Below are 6,886 nucleotides of genomic sequence, written 5' to 3'. Positions count from 1 at the left end.
TCTGAGGCAGGAGAATCACTTGAGCCCGAGAGGCAGAGGTTGCAGTGAGCCGAGATTACGCCACTACACTCCAGCCTGGGCAACAGAGTAAGACTCCGTCTCAAAAAATAAATAAATAAAACAAAATAAAATGGAGGACACTGAAGAAAATGAGAATTTGGGGATAGGAAGTCACTGAAGAAAGTAAGAATTTCCATTTTAGAAAATATCGAGCTTCTTCCCATTTATTTGCTGCCATAGCCTCATAATGATACAAGCAGTTACATGCATGGGATAAAATAATATTGGGACATTGTAAATTGAAATGAAGTCACCCTTTTCATCTTTTCTGCATGGACAAGACACTGTTTTTGGTTAAAAAAAAGAAAAAAGAAAAAAGAAAAGAAAGAAACAAACAAAAAGAAAATTCTGAGCTTTGCATGCCTATTATGACACATGATGTGGACATATCCAGTTGACCACTGGATAGACAGTGATGAAGTTCTAAGAAAAGTCTTTGCTGGAGTAATCAATTTAAGAATCACCAGCATGAAGATGGTAATGGGAGTCTCAAGAGTAAATGGGATCACCTGAGAAGAATTTGCAGCGTGATAAGAACAGAGGAACTCAGGATGCAGCCCTTAGGAATCCCAGCATGTAAAAAACAGTACAGGAGGAGACTGAGGAGATAAACCACAGTAGACAGGTCACCAGGAGGACCCACCACAAAACCAGGGACAGAAGAGAAGTCATGAAGGGATGATCGGTTGTGTCAAACATTACTAAGATATCGAGATTTAAATCCAGATTGAAGTGTACGTTAGATTTACTAGCATGGAAATCTTTTTAAATCTTAATACGAATATAGTACTCAAATAACTAAGGCAAAGTTCTCTCAGGTAGCCTCTTGATCCCAGTCCACTTGTTTTGGGAACCAGGTTATGCTTGCTTCCTGGAGTGGAATTAAAAGTCAGTATGGGTGGCACTTTGGGAGGCTGAGGCAGGCGGATCACCTGAAGTTGGGAGTTCAAGACCAGCCTGACCAACATGGAGAAACCCCGTTTATACTAAAAATACAAAATTGGGTGGGTGTGGTGGTGCAAGCCTGTAATCCCAGCTACTTGGGAGCCTGAGGCAGGAGAATTGCTTGAACCTGGGAGGCGGAGGTTTCGGTGAGCTGAGATCATGCCATTACACTCCAGCCTGGGCAACAATAGCGAACTCCATCTTTAAAAAAAAAAAAAAGGTCAGTATGGGTGCTATGACCACAAGAAATCTACCCACAGGAAAAAGGCATGTGAGGGGAAATGGAGCATGTGAACAATTTATATAGAGGCATTACAGGCAGATTTTATATATTATTTTCTTTTATTTAAATTTTGAGGATTTGGAAACTCTTTTTTTCTTTTTTTTGAGATAGCATCTTGCACTGTTGCCCAGGCTGTAGTGCAGTGGCACAATGACTGTTCACTGCCGCCTCAATCTTACAGGCACAACTGATCCTTCCACCACAGCCTCCCAAGTAGCTAGGACCACAGGCGTGCACCACCATGCCCCACTAATTTTTTTTTTTTTTTGTAGAGTTAACATCTCCCTATGTTGCCCAGGCTAGTCTCAAACTCCTGGGCTCAAGTGATCCTCCCATCTCAGCCTCCCTAAGTGCTGAGATTACAGACATGAGCCACTGCACATAGCCAGAGTTTCTTTAAAAGTATGTAAAAATGTTTATGGATTATACTTTGGTGGGGGAAAACAATATTCTCAGGAAACAGAAATATGGAGGCTGAATTGGAAAGTGAAGGATGCAAAGGATGACAAAATATGACATTAGGAATAGAGTTCTTTGGACAGGACACATTTGGCCACAAGGGATAGAAAGAGTCAAGGCTGTGCTAGATGGGAACCTGTGACCAGGGGAAGTTGCGAAAGTGTTTAATGTTGATGCGAAAAGCTGGCAGAGAGGGCAAGACTGGAGTCACACAGAGTGCAGAAGACACAGTGAGCACAAAGTTCAGAACCCAGAATGGAGACACGCCCCCTTCATCGGTCCAGGGCGAAGGGAAGGCAGTTCAGGTGCAGCAATTTGGGGGCCGGAAGTTGACAGTGGCTCAGACAATCACTAGTTTATGAAGTTGAAGGCAAGATCCCTAGCAAGAATAAGAGGGCATAGCAGGTAGTCAAGGAATAAAGAGGGTGGAGAAGTGTTGGAATATGTTTCTTTTTTTTTTTTTTTTTTTTGAGGCAGCTTCTCATTGTGTCACCCTGGCTGGAATGCAATGGCACAATCTCGACTCACTGCAACCTCTGCCTCCCAGGTTCAAGTCATCCTCCCACCTCAACTTCTTGAGTACCTGGGACTACAGGCACATGCCACCATGCCAGGCTAATTTTTGTATTTTTTTGTAGGGAGGGGGTCTCACTGTCCTACCCAGGCTGGTCTCGAACTCCTGGACTCAAGCTATCCACCTGACTCAGCCTCCCTAAGTGTTGGGATTACAGGCGTGAGCCACTGCACGCGGCCTGGAATATGTTTCAAAGAACTTTTTATTAATCAACATGGTTCGATTCTGAGGAGCTGTAGTTTTTACTATTCATACACTTTGCAATTAAGTAACACATATTCAGGAGCCTTAACATGGTTTACGTTAGACACTAGAGATCAATTAAGAAATGGTCCCAAAGGATTATAAATCATGCTGCTATAAAGACACATGCACACGTATGTTTATTGCGGCACTATTCACAATAGCAAAGACTTGGAATCAACCCAAATGTCCATCAGTGACAGACTGGATTAAGAAAATGTGGCACATATACACCATAGAATACTATGCAGCCATAAAAAAGGATGAGTTTGTGTCCTTTGTAGGGACATGGATGCAGCTGGAAACCATCATTCTCAGCAAACTATTGCAAGAACAGAAAACCAAACACTGCATGTTCTCACTCATAGGTGGGAACTGAACAATGAGATCACTTGGACTCGGGAAGGGGAACATCACACACCGGGGCCTATCACGGGGAGGGGGGGGGGGGGGAGGGGGGAGGGATTGCATTGGGAGTTATACCTGATGTAAATGACGAGTTGATGGGTGCTGACGAATTGATGGGTGCAGCACACCAACATGGCACAAGTATACATATGTAACAAACCTGCACGTTATGCACATGTACCCTAGAACTTAAAGTATAATAAAAAAAAAAAGAAATTGTATCAGTATTAGGAGAGAATTAATGATTGTAATGAAATACATAAAACATTAATTACTGTTATGATAACTTTTGATTCATATATAATTAAGTTTTTAATACTTGAAATTATATTTTTTAAACTTCACATAAAACTGTCACAATTTTATGTTGGACCTATACTAAAAATGCTCTTTTTATCAAGAAAATTTCGGTGGGTTTTTCTTCCTGTCTTTTTGCAGTATTTGATTAACTTTTCTTCCATTTTCTGATCCACCTAATACAATAAACATTTTTGTATATCCATTCCTTAAAATATAGACATTTTCTACACCTTCTATCCTTCTGAATAAACTACTATTAAAACAATAGTACTTTCTCCTCCCAACACACTAATTTTCTCTTTGTTTAACAATAACAACTAATAATGTGCATTGTCTTCACTTTTTCAAAGTGCATTCACAGACATGATCCTATTTATCACCATAACAACACTATAACTTATGTATTATGGTCATAATTTCATACGTAAAGAAACCAAGATTACTTCCTCAAAATCACCTGACTAGGAAAAAGCAAAGCTTGAAACCATAAAAAAGAACAAGATCATGTCCTTTGTAGGGACATGGATGGAGCTGAAGGCCATTATCCTTAGCAAACTAACACAGGAACAGATAACCAAATACAGTATGTTCTCACTTATAAGTGGGAGCTAAATGATGAGAACACATGGACACATAGAGGGGAACAACACACACGGGGGCCTTTTGGAGGATGAAGTGGGAAAGGAGGGAGAGGCGCAGGAAAAATAACTAATGGGTACTAGGTTTAACACCTGGGTGATGAAATAATCTGCGCAACAAACCCCCATGACACAAGTTTACCTATGCAACAAGCCTGCACTTGTACCCCGACCTTAAAATAAAAGTTAAAAAAAAAAAGCTAAGATTTAAATCCAAATCTTCTGATTCTTCAACTCAAATGCATTTATTTCCACTATCCCAGTGTTTCCTAGGTGGCCTATGAAGAAATATATTTTATTTAAATTGTTACAGATTTTAGTGTAACTTTACATAAATCATTTAAATAATATGGTGATCAGTTTAACTACAGTCATATATCCCGTAATTATGGGGATATGTTCTGAGAAATGTGCCTTTAGGCAATTTTGCCATTGTGTGAGCATCATAGAATGTACTTACACAAACCTAGATAGTATAGGCTATTACACACCTCGGCTGTATGGTATAGCCCAGGGGTCCCCAACCGTGTATCGCGGACAGGTACTGGTCCATGGCCTGTTAGGAACTGGGCCGCACAGCAGGGAGTGAGCAGCGAGTGAGCACGCGAGGCTTCATCTGTCTTTGCGGCCTCTCTCCATTGCTTGCATTACCTCCTGAGCTCCAGCTCCTGTCAGATCAGCAGCAGCATTGGATTCTCATAGGTGTGCAAACCCTCTTGTGAACTGTGCATGCGAGGGATCTAGGTTGTGCACTCCTTACGAGCCTGATGATCTGAGGTGGAACAGTTTCATCCCAAAACCATCCCCTTACCCCACCCCATCTGTGGAAAAATTGTCTCCTATGAAACTGGTCCCTGGTGCCAAAAATGTTAGGGCTGCTGGTATACCCTATAGCTTCTAAACTACAAACCTATACAGCATGTTACTGTACTGACTGTAGGCAATTGTCACATGATGGTAAGTACTTGTGTATCTAAACTTATCTAAACATGAAAAAGGTACAATAAAAATACAGTATGGGCTGGGCGCAGTGGCTCACACCTGTAATCTCGGCACTTTGGGAAGCTGAGGCAGGTGGATCACCTGAGGTCAGGAGTTCAAGACTGACCTGGCCAACATGGTCAGGTCATCTCTACTAAAAATACAAAAATCAGCAGGGCCTGGTGGTGCACGCCTGTGATCCCAGCCACTCAGGAGGCTGAGGCAGAAGAACTGCTTGAACCTGGGAGGTGAAGGTTGCAGTGAGCCAAGATTGTGCCACTGCACTCCAGCCTGAGTGACAGAGCAAGATTCCATCTCAAAAAACAAAAACAAACAAACAAACAAACAAAAAACACAGTATAAAAGATAAAAAATGGTAGACTTGTATAGGGCACTTACTATGAATGGAGCTTGAAGGACTAGAAGTTTCTCTGGGTGAGTCAGTGAGTGAATGGTGAGTGACTGTGAAGGCCTAGGACATTACTGTACACTCTTGTGGACTGTATAAACACTGTACATTTAGGCTACACTAAATTTATAAAAATATATTTTCTTTCTTCAGTAAAAAGTTAACCTTAGCTTACTGAAGCTTTTTACTTTATAAACTTTTTAATTTTTTAACTTTTTTACTCTTTTATAATAACTCTTAGCTTCAAACACATTGTACAGCTATACAAAAATATTTTCTTTATATTCTTATTCTATAAGCTTCTTTCTATTTTTAAAGTGTTTTTACTTTGTAAATTTTTTGTTAAAAATGAAGGCACAAACATACCTACTGGCCTAGGCCTACACAGGGTCAGGATCATCAATATCACCGTCTTCCACCTCCACATCCTGTCCCACTGGAAAATTTTCAGGGGCAGTATCATGCATGGAGCTGTCATCTCCTAGGATAACAATGCCTTATTCAGGAATACCTCTGAAGACCTGCCTGAGGCCCTTTTACAATTAACTTTCTAAAGATATATGTAGGAGAACTACTTCTAAAACAATTATTAAAAGTATAGGCCAGGCATGGTCTCTCATGACTGTAATGCCAGCAATTTAGGAGGCCGAGGTGGGAGGACTGCTTGAGACCAGGACTTTGAGATCAGTCTGGGCAACATAACAAGACCCCATCTCTAAAAAAAAATTTTTTTTAATTAGCTATAGTCCCAGCTGCTTGGGAGGCTGAGGTGGGCAGCTTGCTTGAACCTTTAAGCAGTGAGTTCAAGGTTGCAGTGTGTATGCTTGTGACACTGCACTCCAGCCTGAGTAACAGGGACAAGACCGTGTCTCTTAAAAATAAAAAAAATTATATACATATACATACATATATATATATATAATTTAACACTGCAGCTAAAAAAATAAAAAATAAATTTAAAGAAAATTTAGGCCAGGTGTGGTGGCTCACACCTGTAATCCCAGCACTTGGGAGGTCAAGGCAGGTGGATCTCCTAAGGTCAGAAGTTTGAGACTAGCCTGGCTAACAGGGTGAAACCCCATCTCTACTAAAAATACAAAAATTAGCTGGGTATGGTGGTGTGCACCTGTAGTCCCAGCTACTCTGGAGGCTGAGGCAGGAGAATAGCTTGAACCTGGGAGTTGGAGGTTGCAGTGAGCCAAGATCGTGCCATTGCACTCCAGCCTTGGCAACAAGAGCGAAACTCCATCTCAAAAAAACAAAAAAAGCTCTATTATCTTATGGGACCACCATCATATATGTGATCCATCATTGATGAAAACATCATTATGTGTCATGTGGCTATAAAAGTAGTAAGTAAATAATAATAGAGATAATACGTAGATTTGGCAAAATTCATGAATTTAGAAATGTATGAATGACATTTTCATACCCTTCATAATCAAATCTTCATATTCACTGAAAGATGGGCAAAAACCAGGGGTAATTGTCCCATTTTAAGATAAAGAACAAGGCAATGGATGGCTGTGACATTAGCTAGGCTAAGTCTTCCTTTAACAAAATTTGATATTTAAATCCAACTCCCT

The 6,886-nt window shown here is 40.6% G+C and overlaps 1 non-coding gene across 1 annotated transcript; it reads left to right on the top strand.

Annotated features, from left to right (window-relative positions):
• The first annotated feature begins 216 nt into the window (after positions 1–216).
• Positions 217–347, top strand: LOC116268743. The gene has a single exon (XR_004175910.1). It is a non-coding gene; the product is annotated as a small nucleolar RNA SNORA20 (small nucleolar RNA).
• Positions 348–6,886: the final 6,539 nt, after the last annotated feature.

Source organism: Papio anubis, chromosome 8 (genome assembly GCF_008728515.1).
Source record: "Papio anubis isolate 15944 chromosome 8, Panubis1.0, whole genome shotgun sequence".
Classification (NCBI taxonomy): Eukaryota; Metazoa; Chordata; class Mammalia; order Primates; family Cercopithecidae; genus Papio; species Papio anubis.
The sequence above is the reverse complement of the archived record's forward strand: the minus strand, read 5'-3'. Positions and strand labels throughout refer to the sequence as shown.